The sequence below is a fragment of the Eumetopias jubatus genome, unplaced genomic scaffold (assembly GCF_037043125.1).
Source record: "Eumetopias jubatus isolate StellerSeaLion01/CBP00866 unplaced genomic scaffold, mEumJub1_p1.0 scaffold_10, whole genome shotgun sequence".
Classification (NCBI taxonomy): domain Eukaryota; kingdom Metazoa; phylum Chordata; class Mammalia; order Carnivora; family Otariidae; genus Eumetopias; species Eumetopias jubatus.
The window spans coordinates 55,612,597-55,620,836 of NW_028274816.1; positions in this window are offsets into that span (position 1 = coordinate 55,612,597).

The following is an 8,240-nucleotide window of genomic DNA, read 5'->3' on the forward strand; positions in this document are numbered from 1 at the left end:
GGCTGCTTGCTGAGCTCTGAAAAGTGTAAGCAGGTGAGGTGGGGGGCTCAGGGCTCTGGGGGGGTACTCCCTGGCCCCGCAGAGTCTAGTGAGAGATCCTCTTGCAGGGGGCGCCAGGGCGCTGAGGAAGTGAGCCGGAGGGGAGGGCGGAGACTTGGGCCACAGCATCCATCCATCATCCCAGTGTCCCGGGCGCTTACCTGTACCAACACAAACATACACATCAGCATCCGTACAGGGAACTCTGACGTGCGTGTGAGCATAGACGTGAAGGTGAGCTTTCGCCTGTTTTCTGGATGACAGGTACCCTTATTTGCAGAACCCAGATATGCACTGGTGCCAACATGCATCCACGTGCCAACATCGACAGGCATGCTAATAATCAAGGTGTGCCGAATGCTAAGACACAGAGCTCAATCTTGAGGTACAACACACTTATGTGTCAGAATCCACGGCGGTTGATACGGACGTGTGTTAACGGCAGCCTGTTTTGTGACACCTACATGTGTGATGTCGACACGCACGTGACATGTTTGCATGTGGACACGTGGGTGGCGAAAGTGCCTGTCTGAGCCTTTTCCATCCACCCTCCAGGCTGGAGCCCCTTGCCCAGCAGGGGCAGTTCTGGTGAAATCCTGTGTCCTCTGCATCGGGCAGAGAATAGATGAATCATAAACGCCTGAAGGAATGAGCAGCCGAATGGCACCTGATACTTGAGCTTACCACGTGTGGGGCGCTATGCTAAGCACACACATGCCCGCTCTCATTAAATCCACACCACAGTCTCTGAGACAGAGGGACTATTATATCTTCACCCTGCAGATGAGGAAAACTGAGTCATCAAGACACTATGTAACTTTGGGGCGCCTGGGTGGCTCAGTCAGGTAAGAGGCCAGCTCTTGATTTCAGCTCAGGTTATGGTCTCAGGGTCGTGAGATCGAGCCCCACGCCGGGCTCCGCTGGGCATGGAGCCTGCTTGGGATTCTCTCTCCCTTTCCCTCTGTTCCTCCCTTCTCGCTCTCTCTGTCTCTCTCTCAAAAAAAAAAAAAGAAAGAAAGAAAAGAAAAGAAAGGGGGTGCCTGGGTGGCTCAGTCGGTTAAGCGTCTGCCTTTAGCTCAGGTCATGATCTCAGGGTCCTGGGATCGAGCCCCACTTCGGGCTCCCTGCTCAGCGGGGAGTCCGCCTCTCCCTCTCTCTTTGATCGTCCTCCACTTGTGCTCTTTCTCTCTCTGTCTGTCTCAAATAAATAAACAAAATCTTAAAAAAAAATTGGCAGACTCTGGATTTGATCCAGGCCTCATAAACTCCAAACTGAGTGTGCTTAACCACTGGCCTGTTCCGATCCCCTCCCCCAATTCTTGGGATCCACCGCCATCTTTCTAAGGCAGGCACTCAGCAATCTAGAAGAACAAACAGAAGGCAGCCTTCTATCATCAATTCAGAGAAATAAAGAGGCAGACACAGTTCAATCCCAATTTAATTCAGGAACGCCTGACCCTGTGTGGGGGGGGCGGTGCCTAGTGGACAATTAACTTTCAAGCAGAAGAAGGGGGTCCCTCTCATTCCCCCATCATCATGGATCCATAGCCCTTATGTTAGTGAGGATGTGGACATATTGGAACCCTTGTTCATTGCTAGTGGGAATATAAAGTGGCACAGCCGCTGTGGAAGACAGTTTGGCAGTTCCTCCAAAAGTTAGAATTAGCAGCAATTCCACCTTCCGGGCATGTACCCGCAAAGAACCGAAAACAGGTGTTCAAGCAAATACTTGTCCGTGAATGTTCACCATGGCATCATTCATAAGGACCACAAGATAGAAGCAAACCCAAATGTCTATTAGCTGATGAATGGATAGGCAACATGTGAAACAGCCAGACAATAGCATAATGCAATAATACCCATGCAAAGCAATGAAGTTGTGATACCAGCGACACCGTGCATTACTGCCGGAACCTTGCAAACGCTGTGCTCAGTGAAAGAAGCCAGACACAAAAGGCCACATAATGTGCATGCGACTCTGCCGATGTGAGGCTCGATCCCAATGTTGGGACACCTGGGTGGATCAGTCAGTTAAGTGGCTGCCTTTGGCTCAGGTCATGATCCCGGGGTCCTGGGATCGAGCCCCGCATCGGGCTCCCTGCTCAGCGGGAAGCCTGCTTCTCCCTCTCCCACTCCTCCTGCTTGTGTTCCCTCTCTCGCTGTGTCTCTATCAAGTAAAAAAATAAAATAAAATAAAACGGTTCATTTTATGGTATGTGAATTTCACCTCAATAAAAAAAGATAAAGAGCAAGCTACCTCCGGAGTAGCCTGCGTGGCTCAGTCAGTTGAGTGTCCGGCTCTTGGTTTTGGCTTAGATCGTGATCTCAGGGTTGTGGGATTGAGCCCCATGTGGGGCTCTGCGCTCAGCGGGGAGTCTGCTTGAGATTCTCTCCCTCTGCCCCTCCCCCCACTCCTTTGTGCTCTCCCTCTCTCTTTCTAAAATAAATAAATCAATCTTGGGGCACCTGGGTGGCTCAGTCATTGGGTGTCTGCCTTCGGCTCAGGTCATGATCCCGGGGTCCTGGGATCAAGCCCTCATCAGGCTCCCTGCTCAGCCGGGAGCCTGCTTCTCCCTCTCCTGCTCCCCCTGCTTGTGTTCCCGCTCTAGCTGTGTCTCTCTCTGTGTCAAATAAATAAATAAAATCTTTAAAAAATAAATAAATCTTAAAAAAAAAAAGAAAAGAAGGAGCTACCCCAAAAACTAAAAATAAAAAATTCAGTTCCTCAGTCACACTGCATACATTTCAAGGGCTCAGTAGTCACACGGGGCCAGTGGCTACCATACTGGATGGCACAGACAGAGAACATTTCCATCATCGTGGAAGGTTCTACTGGACAGTGCTGGTCCAGGGTTTCCCGCAGTTTCCATCTGGCTGATTGTTTTTTCATAGTGTTGTTTAATGTGTTTTTCTGTCCACTGTCTTTCCTATGAATGGATAGTTATATCCGGAAGCTTGATCTGATTCAGGTTGGGTTACTTTGACGGAAGTATTTCATGGGCGCTGCTGTGTCCTCCCAACAGGAGGCACATCACGTTTGGTGGAGTCTTTGGTGTGCATGTAATGACAACAGCATCCTTCCCATCTCATTGGCCAAGCGATGGATGTCACATGACCAAATGGGCCAGGGAATGTATATGATTTACTCAGGAGGGCCTCCATGGGCACATAGTGAAATCATGGACGTGCGGTTCTATAACAAGGAGGAACTGGAGATCGGGAGACAATAATCCACTCTACCCCGGGCGACAGTGTGGTTTTTATCAAATGCATTTTTCGGAAATGACTCTCAGAGTCGCAGAGAAGTTAAGTAACTTGCCCAAGGTCACACAGCTGGCAAATGAGGGATCCAAGATTTGAACCCAGGCAGGCGGGCGCCAGTGCCCTGGATGGTAATGCCACACTACAGGGAAATACCTGATGGGGTTGTCATGATGTTCTAGTAAGAGCAGGAATGTGAAGGGCTTAGTACGGCACTTGGCACAGGAGCTGTGCATGATACTTCTGACCTGTGCTGTTTATTTCCATCACCTAATTCCAAGCTAGTCTTGGTTCGATGTTGGAGGGATTTTCTGCCCCTGGCAGCATTCCAGGAATGCCAGCTGGCCTTTCTAAACCTATATGATTAGGAGTCAGAGTCCGGGGAAGGGAGAGTGGGGAGAGAATCAGATCACAAGAGGTAGCTGTAAAGAGGTTAGGAGCAGGGGCGCCTGGGTGGCTCAGTTGGTTGAGCATCTGCCTTCAGCTCGGGTCATGATCTCAGGCTTCTGGGATCAAGCCCCGCATGGGGCTCTCTGCTGAGCAGGGAGCCTGCTTCTCCCTCTCCCTCTGCTGCTCCCCACTACGTACTCACTTGCTGTCTCTCTCTCTGTCAAATAAATAAAATCTTAAAAAAAAAAAAAAAAGAGGTTAGAAGCAACTCCTGCCCATCTCCAGCAGCAGGGAGGGTGAACATAGGGAGGTGAACACCAGGGGTAAAATGTCTGAGCAGATGTACAGGAGAGAGTGGCCAGAGATCCTGACTTATCAGATTTGGGTTGTCTGCACAATTTGGGGACCCTATCCCCCGTTCCTTCTCTGGTATCTCAAAGCTCAAGACTCCACCCCCACGGGGCTGCTCCTAGGCAGAGCTCCAAGATGGTCTTATGAGGAGTGTGGCTCATGTTACCCCCGCCAAATGGCCACAGGAATATTTTGAGTCCCATGAACTCTTCCTTGTGCAAGCTTGCCCCTTCCCATCAGGAAGTGGGGTCTCTTCCCTCCCCTGGAAGCTGGGCAGGACCTCGTGACTGACTTGAGAAAGGGGCGTGGAGGTGACACTGCATGGCTTCCAGGTCTAGGTCATAAAGGAGACACAGCTCCTGCCTGTTCCCTCGCTCGCTCTTCCTCCCTCCCTCCCGGGGCCCCAGCTGCCACGATGTGGGAAAGCCCAAGCGACCACGTGGAAAGGTCGCGTGTGGAGGTTCCAGCCACAGCCCACAGGTGAGGTCCCAGCTGAGAGCAGCAACAACAAGCAGGTGAGTGGGGGAGCTGCAGATCATGCCAGCCCACTGCCTTTGAGCGGCCCCTGCTGATGCCAGGTAGGGTGGAGGTGAGCTTTCTGCACAGAGCCCTGCCCAGATGGCAATTCATGAGCAAAATAAATCTCTCCACGGGATGGTTTGTTTTGTAAACGAGAGAGCTGCCAATTCTTTCCCACCTGAAGGGAACGAGGACTTCATTCAAACCTAACCCAGATGTCACGTCCCTGTTCAAAAGCCTCCCATGCTCCCATCGCCCTCAGAGTGAAAGCCAAGGTCCACGCGTAACCTAAAAACCCATCCTACGTGATCTTCCCACACTGTTGTCCACCTCATACCCCACACCACCTTTTCTGACCTAATCTCCCACTCTCCCCATCCATCCTTCTGCTCTAGCCACACTGGTTTCCTTGCTGATCCCTGAACTTACCGGGCCAGTCCAACCTCAGGACCTTTGCACTTGCTGTTCTCTTCGTTCAGCACACTCTTCTCCCAGAAATCCATGGGGTATCCCCCGTCCTCATCTTCAAGTCTTTGCTCAGATGTCACCTTCTCATTAAGCTCTTCCACAACCAAACCATTTAAAATTATAACTCCCACTGCCAAAAATCACTACGCCCTCCATTCTCTGGGTTACATTTCCCTATAGCACTTGTTAAAATGTACTATATATTTCACTTACGTTTCTGTGTATAGTCATTCTGCCCAAATAGAGTGTAAGTTCCATGAAGGCAGGTCAGGCATCTTAACCTGCCTTGTTCACCACCATATCCCCAGTGCCTACAACAGCTCCTCCTGTATATTTGGCACTCTGTCTCCTGAGTCCTTCTGCCTTCTATCAATATTTGTTTGCTCTTCAGATTTTTCTCTTTTGAGATAAAACTTACATATAACAAGATGCACAAATCTTAAGAGTACGATTTGCTGAGTTTTGACAAATGCGTATACCTTTGTAACCCAGACTCTGTCGAGATAAGGAACCACTGTCCTGATTTTTTTTTTCCCACCTGCGATCAGCCTTGCCCATTCTGAACTTCATGTAATTGAAATCACGCAGCATACTTTGTTTTGTGTCTGGCTTCTTTCATTCATCATAATGATCTTGAGATTCATCCATGTCGGATGTGTATCAAAAGTTCATCCTTTTTCTTGCTGGGTAGTGTTCACCATACGGGTATACCACAGTTTGTTACTCATATTGATATATTGATGTGTTGGTATGTGAACCTCAATATCTCTTCAATCCATCTCCTCTCCTTCACCCCCCCACGGCCCCTGCCCTGGCCCCGGTCTTCTTTATACCCAGGCTCCTTCCAGTTCTCTGACCTCCTGTCTCACCCCATCATCCGCTCTCCACAGAGCAACCAGAGGAATCTTTATAGGCACACATCGTGTTCCTGTCCTGCTCAAAACTCTGCCATGGCTCCCTAGTGCCCTCAGGAGATCGCCCAATCTTCTTCAATGCCTTTCAGACCTGCTTTGATCTCACCTGCATGCACCACTCCAGCATCACCTCCCACCTCTTTATGCTCCAGGTTGCAGGCGGTCTCCTTCTCAGGTCCCTCATGGTACCAAGCTGTCTTGCCTCCACACCATTATAGTCTCTGTCCAGAGTACTTTTCCCTAGCCCTCTCTTTACCTTCCTAACTGCTATTCATCCTATTCATTCAGATGTCTCCTCCTTAGGAAACCTTCTTGAGAGGCTGGGTGAGACACCTGCACAGAGCTCCCATGGTCCCTGGTGGCTCAGATCAGTCTACATTTTAATAACAAAAAGGTCTCTGCTAAACTTCCGTTCCAGGAACAAACCTTGTTTCTCGAGGCAAACAAGAACACATCCATTCAGCAAAAATGGGAAACCATTTCAACAAACACATTTCCCCTATTGCCTTAGCTAGGAAGCACCGAGTGAAGCTTCATGCTAACCTAGATCATAGATGCCTGGTGCATCCATACGTATTTGTAAATTCTGTTTCGATGTGTGTTTAACAAGTGCCAGTTTTCCTTGGGTCCTGTAGATCCTCACATGGCTCTCTGCTGTGTCTTGCATAGCCCCTACTTCTTCGTGTAGGATACTGCTTCCCCAGCAGCCCTTTCTAATTTAGGCCTCTTGTTTTCTCATACTCCACATGCCTCCACACTGGAGCGTGGGAGATGTTTTCTCTGTTTATCAAGATTCTTTCTTTTGGGTGAAAGCAGCTGAAATTAATTCACACCAATCTAAGCACAAAGTAAATGAATAAAGTAATATTTAACAACAACAGCAACAGCCAAAAAAGCCCATAATGGTTCTGAGAGTAGAGTGAAGTTCAGGTACGGCTGGATCCAGGTACCCAAGTGCTGATGTCAGGACCGTCTTTCACAAATTTTCATTTCTGCTTTCTTCTGTATAAACTTTCATCTCATAAAGCCTCTTCTTTCCTGGTGACAGGCTCACCTCCCACCAGCTGGGCAACTCCAGTAGAAATAAAGAACCTTTTTCTTTAGTTGCAGCAAATGTCTCAGGGTTGGTTCTCACTGGCCAGGTTAGGTCACATGCCTTCCCTGAACCAATTACTGTGACCAAGGAAACAGAATAAACTGATTGGCTAGGTTGGGATCCTATGTCTCTGGAGCTGGTGCGGTGAGGGTTATGGCCAGCCCTATTCAAATTTAATAGAGTGAGAGCCGAAAGAAATGGTTCCCCACAAGAAAGCTGAGTGAGGGCAAATCCTAGAAACTTTGGCTATAGTATCCTTTTCCCTGTCCAAAGCTGCATCCAGAATACCGGTCCCCTGTGGATTAGTAAACCGTCCCATACACACACACACACACACACACACACACACGCACACACACACACTCGGTTCCCTAGCCAATCCTAATGCTTTAGCCACTCCTTGGTGACCTTGTACCTCTCTCTTCTTACTTCACTAGTAGAAAGATACCATTTCTCTGCCCTTTTAAAAAGTGGGTGTGTTTGGGTTTTACATATTTACTTGACATAAACTTAATCATTCAACAGTGGGAACTTGAAAAGGGAGTGAGGGAGGCAAGGAGGTGGGGCTGGGGTACAAAGGGTGCCACACTGGAGGAGGGGGGTGAGGTGGGGGGTACTGGCTGCAGGGATGGGGGCAGAGGGGCTGCGGACCGAGAGGGAATGGCGAGATACAGAGGGGGAGGGATTGTAGAGCTGCGGTATGGGTGGCGAGAAGCGGGGGTTCTCCGTGGATAAGGACGAGGAGATGGAGGAAGCAGAGCTAGGCGACTTGCAGGGGGTGGGACTGGTGGTCTGAGGGGCCCAACCGGGGGTGGGAAATGGAGGGGTGGGCCGGGGGTGAGGGTTAAAGGGTGCGGTGTCAGGTCAGAGTGAACTGGGTGGTTCGGGAGAGGGCTGGTGTCGGAACTTGGCGAGAGAGGCTGGGCCAGGAGGCGCGGCCCGCGGACCTTGCGGGCGACACTGCCGAGGAAGCCCGCGGCTAGGGGAGTGGCTGGGGGGCGGTGTACGCCGCGGTATTCCCCCCCCCCCCCGGGAGTTCCAGGTCTTCGCCTCTGGTCCCGCCTCTTTCTGGGAAGTGACACACCCGTCGTCCAACCGGAGCCGCGGGCCGGGCGCGGCGCAGCCAACGGCGCGGCGGGGGGCGGAGCTGGGGAGGGGGCTCGCTGGGCCAGGGGAGGGGGCTAGGGGCCTCGAAGGGCTCC